We start from the raw sequence: 8,920 nt of genomic DNA, 5'->3' as shown, positions 1-8,920 counted from the left end.
TTTTTTAAAAAGAATAAAGTTGCTTTCTGCTTACATCTAATGAAATGGTTACCCCTATATGTGCTTACTATATGCCTTTGATGTGCCAGACCCAACGAGGCAGTGAATAAGACCTAATTCCTGCCTTTAAGGAGTTTATAGTCTAGAAAAAAAATACAGACCAGGTGATTGTAGACAGGGATGCGAGTTATCTGAGTAACCAGAGAGTGGTTGTAACACAGAGGAGAGGTCCTTAATTCGTTTAGGGTGGTGCAAGGTGAGACATGAGGAATAGGTAAGAGGTCTCCAAAAAAAGAGGAGGAGGGAAGAGCATGTCCCAAAGCAGGGAAATGCACCAGTGCCCCTAGGTGTGAGAGAGAGAGAGGCAGAGAGGGGAAAAAAAACAGGAGGGAGGGCAGCCCCGGTGGAGCAGCAGTTTAGCGCCCCCGGCAGCCCGGGGCATGACCCTGGAGACCCAGGATAGAGTCCCGCATCAGGCTTCCTGCATGGAGCCTGCCTCTCTCTTCACTCTCTCTGAATGAATGAATAAATAAATCTTAAAAAAAAAAAAAAAAAACAGGAGGGAGAGAAAAGAGCAAGTGCTTGCAAGCAGTTCAAATAGAGAAATGTGGCTAGAGCTCAGGGAACAGTGTTAGAGGGACAGAAAATAAGGCTTAGGAGGTAATCAGGGCCAGACATGTGGCTCAGGGATGGGGAGGGGGTAGAATAAGGGGACATGGAAATGTTTAAGTGAGGACTTAACATAAAATCTTAGATTACTCCCTAGAGCTTGAATTTCCCAGCAACATATCTTGCATAAACATGTGATATTTGGGGAAATGAAATTTCTCCTAGTTCAAAGCTTTGCAAGCCCCAGCAAGCTGGAGTAGACATCCAGGACACAATGACACAGAGCTTTTTTCAGAGAACGATCCATCAAAGCTAGGGTGGGTATAGTGTTAAGGGACAAAACTCAGAGGTAATTCATGGAGCCCGGGGGAGGCCGGCAGGATAACATCAGAGGTGGGTGGGAAAAGCAGATACCTCAAGAGGGCTAGGAAAGAACCAGAAGGGTGCCAAAAATACTGTTGTTGCCCCAACCCCCCAGGACTGTAAGCTATACTCTCCGGCAGCTGTGGGTCATCTGGTTACTGCTGTTTCTGAGTAGAACTCTCTAGATCAGTGTTCCCCAAGGTGTATTCCCTGAAATGAAGAAAACTGTTCTTCAATAAAAGAAGCTACAGGAGATGTTGCACACCATGGTTTCTTTTTCGAGAAACATGACCAGTATACTTCAGCATATTAAAGGCTCTGAGAAGTCCTGCAGGGAAAACAACTGTTTAGCTTTGTTTAAACTCAGCATTTTTCAAACTTTTTGACCATGGAACCCTCTCTCCCTTCTTAATACCTATTCCCATCCTGTGGATGTCGTGCTTTGGGGAAATACTGTTGAAAACACAGATGTGGGCTTTGTACTAGGTAAAGAGAGGCCTGGCCTTCCTGGAAGCTGGAATTCTTCTCATTCAAGGAGACAAATGCCCTCAGCAGCTGTTGGAACTGGTGTTCCCTGTGTCATCTGTAGGGCCTGAGCCATGGGGCAGGAATCATTTTACTCTAGGATCTTCCCTGGGAGACTCTTATCTTTGGCTATCCATGGGTCTTCTGTGGCCAGAGGCAGGTTCCTGGCAGCAGGACCCACCCTTCCTTCTTTTCATAAGCACTCGTAGTCATTTTGTTGAACGAGCTGGACTTGGCAAAGTATAAGCATAAAATAACTTTATTCTTTCTTCCCCTGTCCTTTCAGACCACTCCATGGTCTAATTTTTCCTTGCCTGAGGACGGAATCACGGGCATCCCCTATGGCTTTCCCAGTCATTTTTAGAGAGTAAATGAAAAGCCCCTTGTCTGGACATTAAAAAGTAAATCTGTTTGATAATCACATAATTCTCATCCAGTCCAGCATAAAAATCAGAAGTCTCTATTTTACCCAATTAAGACTTCTTTCTTTCTCTAGTTTGGGCCGGGCCCAAGCCAGGACACAAGATAGAGGGTAGGGTCCATTTTCAATCTCCCTCCCCCTCCTCCTGGCTTTGCCACTTATGAGTTGCCTGTGAAGCCCCACCAGGCTGTGGCCTGGGCAGAGGGGTTTGGGACAAAGAGACAGCGGCCTGCTGTGACCCTGCGGCTGGTCCCTCCAGATGGCAGATGCTTTCTTTCACTGTGAGCTTTTGCAGACTCCTCAGAGGTCTAACAACTCCTGATGGAGACAATGTGCTCCCCCGACTGGTTGCTCATGACCCTGGGCCTCCAGGGTCCACTCTCTCTGCCCCTCTAGGCAGGCCTCTTGGGAAGAATTATGCTTAAGCAAACCCTGGGCCAGCCAGCTTCAAATCCAGTTCATGTAAGAATGCGGTGGAAATATAGCTGAGCCCCAAAGCACCCCGCCTTCACTCCACTCTGAGGCAAGAGCGACTCCAGCCGTGTTCTCTCATCTCTAGCTGTCCCTTGGCAAGAATCCGACACTGGTCCCCAAACCATAAGCTTTGCATGTGGTTCTCTTCAAACTCTCCTTCTCTGACTTGAAACCCATTATTTTCCTGTTTGTGGGGTATGGATGTCCAGCATACTGAAAATTCTCACCAAAAACCTCCTTCCCATATAGACCATTCAAATTCAGTCCTGAAAAAGTAAGTGCAGGTTAATTGGCTAATGCTGGCAAAACTTTCCGATTCTCTTAACATGTCATGCACGGGAGGGCCATGCCCTACAAGGGAAGACCCCCCCCCCCCTTTATCATCTGGTATACGGTTGACATTATTGTGTTGCTCGCTGCTTTAGGGAGCTTGGCTGAAACCAAGCCAGTGTGAGTTTCATTTAACATCCTGTTGTTTACAGTTTTCTTCCTCTGGAAATTTTAGTCTAAAGTGTGAAAGCTTGCAGTATCACGATGCATTGACAATACGCAGGATGCTACGTAGATCACAGCACCCCTAGCTTCTATGGGAGCTCCAAAGGCTTAACCTTTAGAAAACTCATGTTTCCTAATTTAAAATGTTAATTTCTCCCAACTCCATGTTGTTATCCTGCACTACTTGCTAGTAAGAAACCCTTGTTATTAATGATGATATTACTTGCTTTTAGACGTTTTTCTTTTCATTTTGTTGGATGGAACATAGTAAGGCTGTGTGATTCTGGAGCCATTTGCTTGCCTGCACATCTCTTCTTATATATGTAAATAACTAAAAGGTAGAGTTTGATAAATGCTAGGGTTAAAGTATTACAAAAGTATTGGGAGGAAAAGGTGGAATTGGCCTAAAAATTTTTTAAATTTTTTTTAAAAAGTGAGATTTACCCAAACTCTGTGACTTTGAGCAAGTTGCTGACCCTCTTTAAACTTGGGACTTTGAGAAATGGCTAAAGAGGACAAGGATATTCCAGGAATAAGAACCAGCTCAAGCAAAGAACATGGACGGCAATAATGAGTGCTAATACACTGTGCATAAAAATATATGGGCCAAGGGGCAATGTAACAGGAGATGGCTTTGCAAAGGTATTTTGGGGTTGTGTCTCAGAAAGATTTTAATTACCAGTCTAACAATCTGATATCTGATTCCATAGGAAATAGGAAGCCAATGAATACTTTTGGCAAGGAAGGGACAGGCTATGATTGTGGTCCCCTGAAATGTGTGAAACCTTCATCGTCTCTGAGTTCTGTGGATACGTATCAGAGTTAGAAGTGTTTGCCTTCACATGGATCCTCTTGCCTATAATGATTCCGCTTTCTTCTGGGCTGAAGGGGTGTGAGATGATGGAGGGGAAGGTGTTCTGGACCATCCAAAGGACAGTGGATTGCTAAACGCAACATTAAATGAAAGTAGAGAGTCTGGAAGATGAGCTAGAATGGTAGGTTATAGAAATAACAGGAGGGCTGGAATAACTATCCAGTTCAGACGCATAGACTCTCCCATTGGTCATGGGCACCCTCTGCAGAATGCCAAGTGAGGCGATGACAACACAAGTGAAGTTGTGAGTAGAGAGATCAGGATTTGGCCATCTTAAAATTAGTGTCTGTTTGGGCCTGCCTACAGCCACCTCATCATTTCCAGAGTTGGAGTTTTGGATTTTGTTTTTAAATCCCTGGAGAGCTGACAAGGCTGCAATAGTAACTCAGATGAACTCCCACTCCATATTTCCCCAATTAATTTCAAACAGATCCAACTTCTGGGTACTCTGCCCCTCATCCCAACCAAAAATACTACCCCAGCTCCCAGCCTTTGAACAATTTATAAGTCTCAGGATAAGAGGTTTGGGTGTATTCTAAGAAATCTGCTCTTATTATTCTTTTGAAGAGCAAAGTGTTCAGCAACTCCTAGAAACATCTGAGCCTTGCGTTGCCTTTGTGGTTGACAGGGAGAAGTAGGTTAAAGTAACTGAGCTTTTTATCTGAGCTAATGCAAGCACTTTGAGTCATGGTTAGCCAGGGACTAGCCCTTCTTAGGAGGATTATTGAGCAAAAACACAAATAAAGAATCTTGGAAATTCAAAGGGAAGGTCAATACAGGCTACCAGTGGAAAGTGGAGTGTGGGAAGCTGTGCAGTTATGGCAGTGCCTGGGCCATCATCCAAAGAGTTTAGGTTTGGACTGTGCAGCTGTATTTGAATCCAATATTGGCAATCAGTGATTTTTTCCCATCCTCCACCCAGCCCCTATTTTCATTTCATTCATCTTGTAACAATGCAACCTCACATTTCACATAATTCGAGTTTTTGAACCTCAGTCACTAGCATGACTAATGAGATAACCACATATTAGCAGTTTCAAATGGAGTCTGAGCAACGGCTGAACAATGCCTCTGATTTGGGATTTTCAACAATGTAAAAGAACCCACAGTCTCAGCCCTACAGATCCTCTTTCTGAAATGTATTTGTCCAACAGGAGCTCAACACACACTCACAAGAGTCAAATACCTGGAGGACTAGACACAGATGTTGGTGTTTTCTCAAGTAGCCCACTCAGAGTTTGCTCTGCTTGGCCTGGCTCTCAACATCTTCTGATATAAGGATGAGCCAGTATTTTCTTACTGGGTAACTAGTCAATGCTGTAAGAAGTGAGGTCATTTGGAGAGGCCAGGATTTAGACAAACTAAGATGTATGTTTTTGTGTCCTGAGTGAGAGAGAGAAAAAAAGGGGGGAAAAGAGAAGATGGTGTATTGTTTATAAATGCATTTTATAAAATAATAATAATAATAAAATAAAAATAAATGCATTTTATTTGCATGTATGCGTACCCACTTATATGACAAGTCTAGAATAGAAAGAACTAGAGAGAGCAGAGAATAGATCAGAGGCTGCCTGGAATTGAGTAGTGTGAGCAGGGTTTGGCTGCAAATAGACATAAGGGAATTTTTTTTAAGATTTTATTTATTTATTCATGAGAGACACAGAGAGAGAGGCAGAGGGAGAAGCAGGCTCCACACAGGGAGCCCAATGTGGAACTAGATCCCCGCACTCCGGGGTCACGCCCTGAGCAGAAGGCAGACGCCCAACCACTGAGCCACCCAGGCGTTCCCAACATAAGGGATTTTGGAAGGTGATGCAAGAGTTCTAAAACATTGTGATGAGGGTTGTACCAACAGTTTGAATTTACTAAAACTCATCACAAGGAGGTGAATTTTTAAAAATTCCATTTACAATAGCATCAGAAAGAATGAAATACTTAGGAATAAATTTAACTAAGGAGGTGCATAAGACTTGTACTTGAATACTACAAAAGTTGGTCAAAGAAATGAAAGAACACTTTTTTTTTTTTTAAAGGAAAGATATCCTATGTTCATGGATCAGAGGGCTTAATATTGTTAAGATGTTGGGATGTCTGGGTGGCTCAGCAGTTGAGTGTCTCCCTTTGGCTCAGGGCATGATCCTGGGGTCCCAGGATTGAGTCCCACATAGGGCTTTCTGCGTGGAGCTTGCTTCTCCTTCTGTCTGTGTCTCTGCTTCTGTGTGTGTGTGTCTTTCATGAATGAATAAATAAAATATTTGAAAAGTAAATAATAAATTTTTAAAAATATTGTTAAGATGTCAGTACCCCCAAATTTTCAGAATCCATGCAATCCGTATCAAAATGTCCATGGCCTTTCTTTGCAGAAATTGAAAGGCCAATCCTTAAAATTCATAGAGAAGTGCAAGAGGTCTCAGCCAAAACAATACTGTAAAAGGAGAAAGTAAGAGGACTCACACTTTTTGACTTCAAAACTCAATACAAAGCTACAGTATTCAAAACAGTGTAGTAGTAGCATAAGGTTAGGTGCATAGACCAGTGGAATAAAGCTGAGAATCCAGAAATAAATCTATGCACCTATGGCAAATTGACTTTTGACAAGGATGCCAAGACTATATAATGGGGGAAAGAAGAATCTCTTCAACAGATGATACTAAAACAACTGGATATCCATATGCAAAAAACAGAGCTGGATTCCTCCTACCTGCTACCATCTACAAAAAATTAACTCAAAATGGATGAATGACCTGAATAGAAGAGCTAAAACTATTAAACTCTTCAAATAAGATATAGGCATAAATCTCCATGCCCTCAGATTTGGCAGTAGATTTTTAGATAAGACCCCAAAAGCAGGGGGATCCCTGGGTGGCTCAGCGGTTTAGCACCTGCCTTTGGCCCAGGGCGCAGTCCTGGAGTCCTGGGATCAAGTCCCACGTCAGGCTCCCGGCATGGAGCCTGCTTCTCCCTCTGCCTGTGTCTCTGCCTCTCTCTATATATGTCTATCATGAATAAATAAATAAAAATCTTTAAAAAAAAAAAGACTCCAAAAGCATAAACAAAAGAAAAAATAGATAAATTGGGCTTCATGAAAATTAAAAACTTGTTTGCACAAAAGGACATTAACCACAAAATGCCCCATTAAAAATGGCATTTCTCCAAAGAAGATATGTAAGTGATTAATAACCACATGAAAATATAAATTCAACATTACTAGCCATTAAGGAAATGCAAATCAAAATTACAATGAGATACCACTTCATACCCACTAGCATGGTGATAATGCTAATGATGGTGATGATGGTGATGACGATGATGAGGATATGTTGAGAAAATAACAAGCATTGGTGAGGATATGGAGAAACTGGGTCTCCTGCACATTGCTCGTGAGAATGTAAAACAGTGCAGTTATTATGGAAAAGTTTGGTGGTTCTTCAAACAGCTAAACACAGCATTGCTGTGAAGACCCAACAATTTTACTCCTAGGTATATACCCAGAAGAATCAAAAGCAGGGACCCAAATTCCTATATGAATATATAATGCAGCATTATTCACAATAGCCAGAAGAAATAATCCAAATGTCCAACAGATGAACAGATAAACAAAATGTAGTACACACCTACTAGGAAATATTATTCAGCCATAAAAATAAATGAATTTCTGACATATGATACAATGTGAATGAACCTAGAAAACATTATGCTAAGTAAAATAAGCCATACACAAGAAGAAAAACATTGTGAGATTCCATTCAGATGAAATATCTAAATTAGGCAAACTTGGGCAGCCAGGGTGGCTCAGTGGTTTAGCGCTGCCTTCAGTCTAGGGCGTGATCCTGGAGGCCTGGGATCAAGTTCCATGTCAGGCTCCTGGCATGGGAGCCTGCTTCTCCCTCTGCTTGTGTCTCTGCCTCTCTCTCTCTCTCTCTCTCTGTCTCTCTCTGTCTCTCATGAACAAATAAATAAAATCTTAAAAAAAAAATAAATAAATCCGGCAAACTCATCAAAGCAGAAGGTAGAATGGTAGTTGCCAGGGACTGGGGGAAGAGAAAATGGGAAGTCATTGTTTAATGGGTACAGAGTTTCTGTAATTAAAGAGTTTTGGAGTATATGGTGGTGATGGTGGTACAACGTTGTGCATGTAATTAATGCTACAGACTTATATACTTCATGGTTGAAATGGTGATTTTTGTGTTATATGTATTTTACCACAATAAAAAAAGTAAAAATAACGAGGTCATCCTGGTGCAGTTAAGAAATTTTGATTTCAGGGCACGAGGATGGCTCAGTCAGTTGAGCATCTGACTCTTGGTTTCGGCTCAGGTCATGATCTCAGGGTTATGAGATTGAGGCATTGGGTTCCATGCTTAGCAAGGAGTCTGCCTTTTTCTCTCTCTCTCTCTCCTTCCCTCTCACATTGCCCCTCCCCCCACTCATGCATGCAGATCCACCCCCTCTAACATAAATAATCTTTCAAGAAAAATTCTGATTTCAAGAAAAACAACAACACATACTGTATACAAAGACTCTATCACTCTTGAGCAACCCCAATCCGATTTCATATAAAATTTCCCATATGTGAACACTCATTAAATGTTGATAACCCTGAGAAAATGAAGTTATAGGAAAAACACTTATGAGGAGGGATTTGCCAGGTAGTCTTAATGGAGAACAATCTTCTAAGCAATAAAATATGTTTGTTGAGTGAGAGAAGAGATTTCTCCCTATTGAAACAGCTGCTGGTCTGGTACACTGCCAAACCCCCAGAAATTATGAACATGGAAGATGGAATTTTCCATGGACATGAATGATGAAAAGTGTAAATAAAGGGCACCAATTAAAGCATTTTCTCTACTCGTTAAAGCAAAATATGCCCTAAAACATGGCCAGTAATTTTTAGATGTCAGCCAACAAATGACACAGTCACCAAATTTCTGCTAGAATTTATTTTACACTCACATTCTTGCCAACCCAAGCTTTTTAGACTTTGCATCTGCCATTTTGGCTGGAGTGGACTGTTCCCCTACTGGTGATGGAATCCAATGTGAGACAAAAGGATGGGCCTGTGGCTTTCTTCTTGTCAATTACACTGAAGTACTACTGACCCGGGGGTCATCTGCTCTACCTAGATGGACCACTCATGAGAAGAATCTTAGCTTGTTTCT

This window comes from Canis lupus, chromosome 35 (genome assembly GCF_011100685.1).
Source record: "Canis lupus familiaris isolate Mischka breed German Shepherd chromosome 35, alternate assembly UU_Cfam_GSD_1.0, whole genome shotgun sequence".
Lineage (NCBI taxonomy): Eukaryota > Metazoa > Chordata > Mammalia > Carnivora > Canidae > Canis > Canis lupus.
Note: the sequence above shows the minus strand (reverse complement) of the source record.